Consider the following 12,480-nt stretch of genomic DNA (forward strand, 5'->3'; position numbering starts at 1 on the left):
GTCTGAAATGGCTGCTGTGTGACCAAGTCAGAGCTGGGCCCGTGGAGAAGGAGCACAGCCCTTCTTGTACAGGTCCCATGGAGACGCCTGTCAAGTCCAGACCAGGTAAAATCCTTAGCCCTGCTTAAACAGACCGTGGCACAAACTTGCCGAGGTAGAACTTAGCAAGGCTGTTGAAAGCAGATGAGCTAAACCCACTTGGAGTCAGGAGACATCCCGGGCAGAAAGGGAAAAGGGGGTGTGTGGGGGGGTGGGTTGGGGGGGCTCGGCAGAACCCCGCGCAGGGTCGCGGGGTGCCGGTGGGTTGGCTGGGCCGGCCGGCCAGGGCATCTCCAGGGTGCTGCCGTGGCACAGCGGCTGGCAGAGGCTCTCCCGCCGCTGTGTCCCTGGGATTCCCGGCGATGATGGCTGGGAAGGGAGCGGGTTCCTCCCCGGCGCAGCAGCAGCAGCAGCAGCGCCTCTGCCGCGCTCCGGAGCTGGCAGTGAAACCTGAAACCCAGCGCTGCGTCCGAGGGCTGGCCCTGGGAGGCCGTCCCAGCTTCTCGTACCGCGTATTTACACATCCATGCAGAGCCAGCCCCTCTTTCCAACTTCTTGGGCAGCTCGGTGCTGGGAGCTGGGGTTGCTGGAGGGCGTGGGGTGGGAGCGCGGGGCTCCCCTCCCGGGCGGTGGGGGTGGCCCCGTGTGGGTGCCGGTCCCCTGAGGGGGGAGGAAACGAGACTGGTGGGTGCAGTCGAGCTGAACAGGCTGTCACTGCTTCCCAATCGGTCTTGAGAAGGCCGCCGGATTTATGGGTGAGAGTATTGAGCCAGCTTGAGGAAGGACGGAGTCTCGGTGCGGGGCAGCTGTGGAGCTCTCGCTGGATTTGGGGCCGCGCTGCGGCTGAACCCGGGGTAGGTAGCGTCACCTGGACGCGATTTTCATCTTCGGTGGCAAAACCGTGTGGTCTTCGCAGGACACAGAGAACGGCGGGCAGAGCAGGAGGCTGTGGCAGCAGCTGCGGGTGTGTGGCGGCTGCTGGTGTCTGCTGGGGAGGGGGGAGAAACTGTGTGTGTGGAGGCATCTTGAGGAGGAGGAGGAGGAGGTGGTGGTGGTGGTGTGCGCTGGGGTTTCTCCACCGGGTTAAATACTTGGTGTTAGTATCGGGGGTACAAGCAGGGTATGTGTCCTCTGACCACTTGTTGGCTTAAACGCAAGTAGAAGCCCCCCTTGGGTTGTCTGTTTTCTGATGGTCGTCTGGGGATTTGTGATGGTTGTTTTCAAATCCTCCTCCTACACAAATACCTGTAGCAGGCTTTCAGGGAGAGATCCTCGCTGGGACGGACTTCATGGTAAGGACTTGGATAGTAATCACGAAAGAGTTAGGAAATTTTCAGTGGATTTTTAGAGTTACTGGACTGGATTTCTTTTCAAAGGAGTTATGTTCTTCTCTTTTTTCCTCCATTGGGCTTACACAGAATATTTGTCTCTTTTTCTTAGCATGCACGTATGGTGTCAGTTTGGGGCTTGGCTTCTTTCAGCAGACTGGAGTAAATAATTGATGTTTGGTGATGTTTGAAACATCTTTTAAAACAGGTCACTGGAAGTAAACAGCAGGGACTTCTAGCTAGGTCCCCTTGTCCTTATGGGTAGAAGTAGGAAACCTGATTAATTCCCTGTGTGACATCATGATTTCCTAACACTGAATTTGTCCAATATTCATCTGAATTCTATTTGTATTAAGTAGAGTGGTTGCTGGGAGAGTGATAACTCATTAGATCAGCAGGTATTAAGATGCTGTTAGGTTAAGTTTTTCTGTTGTAGTTTATTTCTGTACTGGGGAGCTGACAATTTCTCTGAGTTCAGGGGAAAAGGATTCTCTGTAAGGTAAGAATTAAGGGGGGGACGATTTATCAATACAAGGGCAAAGCATCCTGTCCTAGCTAAAAATGATTTAGGTGGCATCTCATGCTCAGAGAAGGCATGCATAGTTAGAAGCAGAGGTAGAGAGAAGGACTGAGAGTCAAGGGCTTGTTTCCAGTCCCATGACATACTCATGTTGTGACAGGTTTTGTTATTGCAAAAGGCATCTTCTAGTACGTGATACAGTGACTTGTGTTAAAAATAAATGTGCTTAGAACTCATGTTTCCTTATGCATGGTGTCTGAAGTGATTCGTCTTGGATTGTTGTCCTGTCTCAGCTGTTTTTTTTTCTTCTCTTGTTCTTTACTTGTCTTTCGTTCTGGAACGAAATCTGATAGGTTTAATTTGGAGTAGTGTGCCTACCCCAAAACAAAACAACCCAAAACAAAACAACCCAAACCAAAAGAAAAAACCCCACAGTAAGTAAAAAATGTAAAGCCATGTGGAAAATTCAGCTAACAACATGATTCTGAGTGGAAGGCAGGGCTGCTTTGTGCTGTATGGCAATGTGCTTCTGGGGACACATGAGAGGGAGGCTGTGGGTTATGCTTTTTAAGACATGACCTTCTCCTGTGTTTGCACTTTTATTAGTGGTCTTATAGCTAGGTTCAATTTCCTGATTATGGAGTTTCTAAAGCTAGAAGTGAAGAACCCTTAAAGGAAATTGCTTCACACGTTATAGTTGAAACTCCTGTTAAGGTCAGGTCTTCAGAACTAACTAGGAGACCCCTGTGAGCTCTCTGTGCAGCTCTAACACTCAGGCATCTCTCAGGACCTTTTTATCTCTTGCTGCTTGAGTCAATATCTGATTTATTTTTTTAAAAACATACCAGATTGGGAGGGGGTGGAAAAGGGAGTTGAACTTCACAGTGGGTAGTTTGAAGTGATTTTTGCATCCTATCACCTTTAGCTGTTTTCTCTGCAGGCTGTTGAGTGTTTGTTGTGACCTGATGGTCTTTGGAATTATGCTTTATTCCTGGAGCTATTCCTTACTGGCTTTATCTATTTTGGACAGAGGGAATGCTTGACATGATTTTTTTTTTTCTTTTTTAAGTAACCTCCTGGAACAGAGAGTGACACTTTATCATATTGGGGTGGCATTTGTGCTGTAAACTGTCTTGTGGGTGAAGGGAACTGCATGTTAGCTTTGAGCCAGCAGAAAAAAAAAAGGCTTCTCTAGACATTCTAGAACAAGAAAAACACCAAAGGAGAAGAATATAGGGGGTTTTTGTTCACTGTCTGGAACTTAGCTTTCTGTAATGTTTAGGACTCCAGGTAAGACAAGTGCCTGATATTATTGTATGGCAAGGCAACAGAACTTTTTATGGAACTTGTCAATCCCCTGCCAGTTTTGGGAGGAACAGAAATTTAAAAAAAACCCCACAAAAAAATAGTAAAGGCTGAATTTCCAGCTTAGGTTCCCTTCCTTACATGTAAGATAGCAGAAATTGCTAGAGGTAAGATTTGGTCTATGTTAGTTTCTATTATTATGCTAAAAGCAAGGATTTCAAGCTAGAATTGTTTTTTATAGCTGTTGCCTACTTTTACTTAGAAAGCCTTAGGGTTTGATTTTTTTTTTTCTTATTAATTGGGGGAGAAAAGGTGGCTTGGTTGTCTAGCACTCAAAAGGGTATGACAATACCAGACATCTCAAAGATGGATATACTTAAGCAGCATAGAAGACATCAGCAAGCCCTGTGTTGAGACAGATAAAATCACAGAATGGTTTGGGTTGGAAGGGACCTTCAAGATCATCTCATTCCAACTCCCCTGCACGGGCAGGGACACCTCCCACCAGACCAGGTTGCTCAGAGCCCCATCCAACCTGCCCTTCAACACTGCAAGGGAGGGGCTGGGATAAATACTCTTCATCTGCACAGATGTAATCAAGCAATGCTGAAATCCTAGTATTAGAGCTGCAAGGTGGGCACACTGCCTTTGGTGGCAGTAGTACTGGGGGAGCCAGGAGGGGCTGCCTTGCTGGGGCACTGTACATGAGCTCACAGCAGCAGCTTGATGGTGTCACGACACAGTTCACTTTGATCCCTGTGGTGTCCCAACCTCGGTAGAACAGCTGGTTTAAAGTGTAGATGGCAAGGACTGGAGTGAAGCTGTACATTTATTTTGTATTTAATTGATTATTAATCCAAAATTAACTGTATGGGTCCTTGATTAGCTCCCATTATAAGCTCTAATTCATTTTCAGACAGTATTGTTTTGCTAAGAGAAAGTCACTTGAGAGACTCTCAGTGCTCTGCAATATATTACCTTGTTTTAATTATAATCAGTCTTAAATTATGTGCTTTAGTGCTTGTTTTATTTGACTGTTTAGCTACCAGCTTTGTTAGCTCTGGTCCTTACTAGCTCTTTGTATGTTTAATAGCCTTCTCTATCCAAATTTCTGCTCCCTCTAGAGTTACTGTCATCTTATCTTTTACCTTCTCTTTGTAAAAGTGGAAAACAGAGTTCCTTCGTTACATTCTCCTGTTCTTTAATTTTTCTAATCTTTTAAATATGGTTTCCAGTTTCCCAAAATGCTTCTAGATGTTTCAATACTGGCACTGGAGGTAACACTGAAGGCCCAGTCCTGTGAAATCCAGAGGCACTTGAATAGTCTTGCAATCAAGCTAGGGATGGGGCTGTTGTGTTGAACAGGGACCTTGGTTTTTCCTTCAGGAGGATGCTCTCAGGTACTAGCACTTTTTTCAGAACTTGTGTGTCCACTGGGCAAGAGCACCCTGGCTGGAGCACAGGGCTGGCTATCAGTTGCCTTCCCTCTGTAGTTAACAGTCCTTGGCACTTGTCACCTGCACAGTTATTCAGTCATGACCTTATTTTTTAAATTATTTTTATTTTTTCTGAGTCATTGGCTAAGCTGCAAAATAAAATCATTCCCCTGAGGCTTAGAAACCACCTGCAGTATGATGCTTTCTTTTTTGGTCATGTTTTTTTGACTTGTCTGTTAACTGTTGGAATTAATTTTGTCTGGCTGGCTCAGCTCTTCTTTCATTGGCCTTTCCTAATGCACATGTCGTGCTTCACTAAGCCTCAAAGGTGCACAAGAGCTCAGTGCTTTTAACATCAACAAACTGCTGTTGTTTACTGCTCTACTGGTTAGTTTAGAGGGGCTTCCCTGCTATCTGGCTCCAAGAGACAAACATCAGCCACACGTGTTGAATTCCTTGGCAATGTTTGTTGTTTCTTGTCATGAAATACCTTTCATTTTCTTACATTTAGTTCTGTGCAATTTTGAATAATAGCAATTGTGATTAATAGCTCATTAGGGAAGATATTTTTCATGTTGGTTATTTGCAATTTGTAACTGGTGTGTTCCTGTCATCCCTTTTCTGCATGTGCCTTTGTTTTTTGAGCAGTATAAGCTGTAACTGGACAGGTATTCTAGGCCTGCCAAATTGAAAACCCATGAAGTGCTGCAAAAAAGTAAAATGCAGAAACCCAGCAATTTGCCTGTATCTGGGAGGCAAATGTCACTAACTGGGAGAACCAACTTTCTTGGGTTGGTGTGGTCTGGGCCAAAATGTGTTGGCTGCTTTCATGTTTTGAGCTATTCCCCTGTTTTGCAAGGAGGTGAAATGCTCTTTCAGTAGGCAGAGAAAGCAGCCTTCCAGTTAATCCTTACTCTGACCCAATCCCAGCTCCAGCAGCAGCATCCTGGGTTTTCCATAAGCTGCCTTTCTATCAGTTTATACACATCTTCTGTTGTGAGAAATGTGAAGATAGAGGTGATGCCAGAGGGGTCCCTTGCTGCCCTGAAGGGTCCTTTTTTTTCAAAGGGCAACAAGAATGGTCAAGGACACAGCAAAGTTTCTGTGCAAGAAACAGGAAGAAACTTTTCAGCCTAGAGACGCAATGACTGAGAATGAGTGGCAGGGGAATGGTGGGCAGAGGTCAGTTTTTTCTTGATTTCCAGAACAGGAATCCCAGGGTGTATCCAGGAGTGATGGTCAACAAATCAAAGGAGGTAATAATGGGCACAAGGTGGAAATAATCTGTAATTAAGATGTACAGGTACTTGCCAGAAAATGTTGTGGTTATTAAAGGAAAAACCTAGTCGTAAGTGGTAGCTAGCTGAAAGTGTTATTGTGTGCTTGTCTTATTTATCCTGCTTCTCCTTGAGGTTTTACTTCAGTCACAGTTGGAGATGGGATGCTGGACTGGGCAGACTATGGCTGTCCCATTTGTTCAGTTTTGACTCTTGTTTGGAGGCCACTTATGTAGGGGAAAAAATATCTGATACTCTGTTGGTGGCTTGATGGAAAGGAGCTGACCATAGATAATGGTGTGAAGGCTTGCCTTCTTCAGTTGGAAATGTGTGGACATCAGGAAGGAGATGAGATGGTGGTGCAAAACAAGGTGTGATGATTCTTTGTGCTTTTGATTTTGAAAGATCACAACCTTGCTTGCTGTGGTGCTGTGGGGACGTGTGGGCATCATCTTACAGGATGAGTGTTGAGAAGACGAATCATAGGAGCGGATCACGTGTGTCTAAGTGGAGCAGACCCACTGAAGCATGTTGGAGCTTACTCAAGTAGGAAGTCTGTTTTTACATGCTCTGCTTGACAGCTGGCATTGTAGTTGTGGAAGACAAAGCAGCTGAAGTGCTACAGAAATCTCGGTGTGCTAAATGACTGTTTAGCAAATGGGAGAGCACTACAGTCAAGGGCAACTTAAAGTATTCTTAAGGCTCCTCTTGAGTTGCTTCAAAAAGAAAAATGATACAGAGGCTGCAGATAATTAGCCTTCTCATCCTTCAGATCCTACTGTGTAGATCAGCTCCATGTAGTGACTGCCGCTGTGGCCCAAGTGGTTGATGATTCTTTCATTGTTTTGGAGGGGGGGAAACGTTCAGTAAATGCCTAAACCTTGAGGACCATCCTACAATAGCTCTAAGATCTTGTTGCCACCACGGCCATGTGTGTTTAGAACTGTCTGCTTCAGTGGATTAAGGTCAGGTTGACCTTACTTGGGCTTTGACTGGGAAATAAGAATTGTGGAATGTGATGAAGTTTAGTGTTAAGGCTTCCTGTTGGAGCATAACAGATCACCACAATTTGAAGATGAGTGTGAGAACTCAGACGTGCATTGAGGACACCCAGACAAACTTCTGGAAATATATTTATTTATAGCACTGCCTAATTATCAAAGCGTTTTCTTGGAAAGTCTGCTGAGTAATTTGGGGTCTTAGTGTTGTTAAAAGTGAGATAACGATGAGGGAAACAGTTGTGTTGTACATCTGCTTGTAATGATAAACTACCTACAGTGGTATTTTGATTGTCCACAGGAAGTCAGGACAAGCAGCCTGTTTGCTGTGTAAGCTTTTTTTTTTTATGGTGGAGCCTCTAGATGCTTCCTTCAAGGGTTTGGGTTTCTGGTTGTTTTGTGTGTCTTTATGGTGGACTTGTGTTGAACTTTTACCTCTTATCCATGATTGATATAAAAATTGCACATCATATGCATGGATAGTCAGTGTGGTTATCCACTACTAAGTGGTCTTGCAAAACAAACCAAGAAACACTGGATGCTTGAAAGAAATCTCATCTCTGGCATTTACAATATTTGTGCAGCTGTTCAACAAATGTTTCTTTTTTTTTTCCTCATGTCTCCTAAGAAGCAAGCAAACTGAGGGAGAAATCTTAAAGGGCTTGCCTGGAGAAAGAGAGAACTTGCAATGCCTTTTTATTTTGGTGATGGTGATGTACCTTGGTTTAAAAGGACTGTGAATTCTTTGTTTGGAAGTACAGAGCCTGCTTAAACTCTGTATTTGGTAGAGCTTAACCAAAGTGTCCTAAAATGTGAGCTTTGCCAATGGGCTTTGAGAGTCAAAATCTGACTGCAGTAATGTGGAGTGTTGATCTATGTGAGGATAGGGAGGCTCTACAGAGAGACTTGGATAGATTGGATCATTGGGCTAATGTTAGTGGTCTGGGCTTCAACAAGCCCAAGTGCCAGGTCCTGCACTTGGGTCACAACAACTCCAGGCAACGCTCCAGGCTTGGGGGAGTGTGGCTGGAAAGTGTCTGGCAAAAAAGGACCTGGGGGTTCTCATTGACAAGTGCCTGAACGTGAGCCAGCAGTGTGCCCAGGTGGCCAAGAAAGCCAATGGCATCCTGGCTTGTATTGAAATAGTGTGACCAGCAGAAGTAGAGAGGTGATTGTCCCCCTGTCCTCAGCACTGGTGAGGCCACACCTGGAGTGTTGGGTTCAGTTTTGGGCACCTCAATTCAAAAGAGATCTCAAGGTGCTGGAGCAAGGACAGAGGAGGGCGACGAAGCTGGTGAAGGGCCTGGAGAATCAATCTGATGCAGAGGGCTTGAAGGGGCTGGGAATGTGTAGTCTGAGGAAGAGGAGGCTGAGGGGAGACCTCATCAGTCTCTACAGCTGCCTGAAAGGTCATTGTAGAGAGGTTGGTGCTGGTCTCTTCTCACAGGTCATTAGCCACAGAACAAGAGGGAATGGCTTCAAGCTGCAACAGGGCAGGTTCAGACTGGACAGTAGGAAAAATGTTTCCACAGAAAGAGTGGTTAGACACTGGAATAGGCTGCCCAGGGAGGTGGTGGAGTCACCATCCCTGGATGTGTTGAAGGGTCGTCTGGATGTGGTGTTGGTGGAGATGGTTTAGGGGAGAACTTGGTAGAGTAGGGATGATGGTTGGACTTTCAGGATGAAAGCACAGTAGCAGCCCTTCCCTTCCTGCTAATCAAAAATGGGTTTCAAGCTTGCGGACTAAATGTGTTCATAGGTACTGCCAAGTGTCATTCAGCATCCACTGTAAGGCAGGTTTATTCACTTCTAAAAAAGCAAGTACAAGTCCATTTTATGGCAGTAGGGAGCCTTGAAGGTGCCATTTTAAATACAGTTAAAATAAAAGTTCTTTACAAGTCAATAAAATATTTGGAACGTGAAGCTTTATTATAAACGTATGGTGATGCTGAAACCTCCTCTTCTTCTAGGAGAGCACAGGGCTCAACTTGGAGTCAGTTAACTTCATCCTTCAGAAATATGTAATTAATAATATATAGAAGAACATACATTTGTCTAACTAGAGATCTATGTCTTGATCCCAACAGACTTTCTTAGGTTGGGGTTTTCTCTAGGGAGACACAACTAAGTAAATGGCAAGAAGCTGTTAAAAGGCTTGATGCAAGTATATCAGGTGGGTAAACATCAGAGAGGAAGTAGAGCTATTTTGGATAATAATGCAGGAGGGAATTAGTGTAGACTGTCCATGAGTGTGCTGGGATAAAAAATATTTCAACAGAGTAAGCTGTTCCTGGATAGCCTTGGGACTTCTGGTTTGGGGCTAAGGGAAAATATTAAAATGTCTGTTTTGATGGTGCTTTTACTATGTGCAAGTAACAGTGTTGGTGGGACTTAAGAAGCTGGGCCTAAGGAATCTGGAGGTCCTGTATTGTCCTTCCTGTTTGTCATGTGTGGACAGATCTAAGATAATGGTCTAGTCCCTAACCGTAGGAATATTTTACATGTATGATAAGATGTGGCAGGGCAAAAATAAAATCAACAGCAAAACATATTCGTGGCAGAATCCTTAATGTTTTCACTGTGATGATTTTGCCAGGTAATGAGATGACTCTTAATTTGTTTCTGGTACTTTTACTGACTGGGAGGAATTTACTAGGTTTTAGCATTGATGTTACAAACAATTCTGGTCTTTTGTCATGATGATTTGACTCCTGGTTTGGTCAGCTGTTACTGTAGGCTTTGCCACCTTTAGAAATGGTGGTTGATTTGGCTCTTTGCAGTGGTCTGTGGGTCTTGGTGTGGGATTAGCCATGTTAGTCCCTTCAGATGCTGCTTTCAGTCTGGCATAGTGGGAGGGGGAAGCTTCTGGAAAGGAGCAAGGAGACAGCTGTGATGATGATTCTCCAAACTGGGGAGCTTGGCACAGTTTCTTAGGCAGAGCACACACAAAGTATGTTGCGGGTGGCTGTTGGGTCCTCTCCTGTTTACCATGTGCCGGATTTCCATGTATACCTCTTGTGCTCCTGCTGTCAGCCTGGGCTCGCAAAGCTCCTGGTGCTCGTGGCTGGTAACAGGGAAGGACTCAAGCAGCTGGTTGAGTGTGCATCACATGGCACATTCAGTGTCTAGGCTGTTTATCAGGTAATGAGATTAAGCCATTGTGCAGCACTGCTGTAGGATGCAGGCTTAGGCAGCTCCCGTTGCCTTTCCTTGGGCACTGGACAAGTGCAGAACAGGAGTTTGGCATAGGGGTGATCCTCTGCTAGCATTAGGAAGAAATTATAAATACTGAGACTCCCTTTGGACATTTGCATGTTATTTGATGGTATCACTCCTGGGGGCACTGCTCTGGAGAGCTTCATCTCCCACTATGACCAAGAAGGCTGTGAAATATGAGTTCTACCATGTCTTACTTTCATAGGGACTAGTAGAAAATGGTGTCTTAGCCAAAATGACATATTAGTTATTGTTAGGCTGTCTTTAACGATGCAGTATGTATTTTGCACCTTATTTAGATGTCCACTAAGTAATAATAAATAGCTGTACAATACCTGGCAGAAATACCCAGTAAAGGAAATAATGTCTAGTCTGTGCTGTTATCCTAAGGGCGGGATGAATCCAGGACAATGGAACAATAAAGAAAAGGTCATGGGGGGAGGAGGGGAGGAACTGGAATAATGGGATACAAGGAGTGCTACTGAGAGGTTTCAGAGGGGCATGCCTTTGCGGATTTCAGTTTATTTTTCGAGAATGAGAAAAGCAGGCAGTTCTCACTGAGGTGTTGCTGTGGGCAGGTAGGCATGGCAGGGAATAGATCTGATTTCACTTGCAGAGGGTTTGTCTGATAGTGCTGCTGGGCTGCTAAACTGTAGGCAGAGGAGCTGGGTGCACTGGGTTGGTTCTGGCACGGTTGCGGTAGCTGGGGAGAGGCCCAGGGGTGGCTCCTGTAAGAAGCTACTGAAAGCTCAGGTGGCCAGGGCTGAGGCAATGGGTGCACCTCAGCCATTAACATATGTAGAGCAAACTGTGAGGAGGGGAGCCAAGTGGAGAGTAGATGAGGGCAGTGCTGGAAGGAGATCCCGAGGTTGGTGAGGGAGAAGGGGAAGGAGGAGCCCCAGCAGAGGTTCCCCTGCAGCCCATGGCGAGATGGCAGCTGTGCCCCTGCATCCATGGAGGAAGGTGGTGGAACATTCCCTGACGGTGCCAGGAAGGGTGGACTTGGATTTGCTTCTTAGGGACTTGGACCTGCAGCTGTGGAGGACCCCACAGCAGGGGATGTGGCTGTTCCCGAAGCACCAGTGACTCTGTGAGCAGCTCCTGAGGGATCACACCTCACGGAAGGGGCTGATGGCAGAGGGGTTGGGGAGGGACTGTCTCCCGTGGGGAAGCAGGGCAGGACTGTGAGGAATCCTTCTCCCTGAGGAGGAAGGAGCAGCAGGACCCACCAGCCTGTGAACTGACTCTAAACCCCATCCCCCTGTGCCTCTGGGGGGAAGGAGGGAGAGAAACCGGGAACAAAGGGATTTGGGCCCGGGAAGAAGTTGAGTCTGTTTTGCCCTTGGCCATAACTGGTGGGTGAACCCTCTGTGTCCTTGTGTGGACCCACGAGCTTCTAGTTGGCCTTTGTCCTTCCCATCCCACATGAGATGTGAGTGAGCAGCTGCAGGGCTGGTTCTTTGTTGTGGGTCAGGCCCAAACCACAACATGGGGATATATTGATAGATGTGAAAATGTGGCGTGAGGAGCTAATTATTTCTCAAATGACAAGTCAGAAAAGTGTTGCTTTTTTTTCCCTTTGAGTTCATTAAAAGCTTTCCCTTGCCATTCATCTCTCTCCTCTACGTCATCATTACTGCGTGACAAGAAGGTTCCTTAGGTTTCTGCTTTGGAAATGCAGAGATGCCTGTGCCTCCTCTGGCAGGGGCAGGTCTGACCTGCTGGGCTGGGCTGTGCTGTGAACCACCAGCCTTGTTGGAGAGGTAAGGAAGGGACTGTGTGGAAGCATTTGTAGTTGATAACAAATGTTTTATAGGAGGTAGTGCTGTTGCAAACACACAGCTGGGCTGCAAGCCTCTGGCATCCCATGAGCTTAGGCTTCTGAGGAAAAGTTAGCTTTGGTGACCTTGCTTACTGCTGTGGCACTAAGGCATAGATCATTAAGGAGCTGAATACCCTCCTGTGGTTTATAGCTGGAGTATCTTGGGCTGGTAGGTTTGTTTGGGTAAAGAAAAAAATGAAATTGAGTGTTTGGGTCCCATGATAGTTCTCAGTTATGAATTAGATTAGGTCATACATCCCATAAAATATACAACAAATCTCCATGCAGCATGACTTTTGAATGGAAAAAAGTATGGTAGCTGTGCTGACTTTTTGGTTTTGCTCCATGGTGTGATTTTTGAGCTGCATGAAGTTTTTTTTCCTACTTTCTTCTTGTAGAAAAAGTTGAGTATTTTCTTCTGGATCTTGGAGATAGCACTTGATAGACTACTGTGTGTGTGACAAGTGAGTTCAGTTTCCTCTGTCATCTACCTTCAGCAGAGACCTGTGATGTAAATACAGTGTCACGTACCTGACTGA

General features: G+C 45.7%; 1 protein-coding gene across 1 annotated transcript in view; it reads left to right on the top strand.

Annotated features, from left to right (window-relative positions):
- The first annotated feature begins 685 nt into the window (after positions 1-685).
- Positions 686-12,480, top strand: part of ARHGAP24 (Rho GTPase activating protein 24) — a 214,416-nt gene continuing 202,621 nt past the window's right edge. Inside the window, exon 1 of the mRNA XM_051618783.1 lies at positions 686-893. The gene's annotated coding sequence lies outside the window, so the exon portion shown is untranslated. The remainder of the gene's footprint in view (positions 894-12,480) is intronic.

The sequence above is a fragment of the Apus apus genome, chromosome 4, assembly GCF_020740795.1.
Source record: "Apus apus isolate bApuApu2 chromosome 4, bApuApu2.pri.cur, whole genome shotgun sequence".
Lineage (NCBI taxonomy): Eukaryota > Metazoa > Chordata > Aves > Apodiformes > Apodidae > Apus > Apus apus.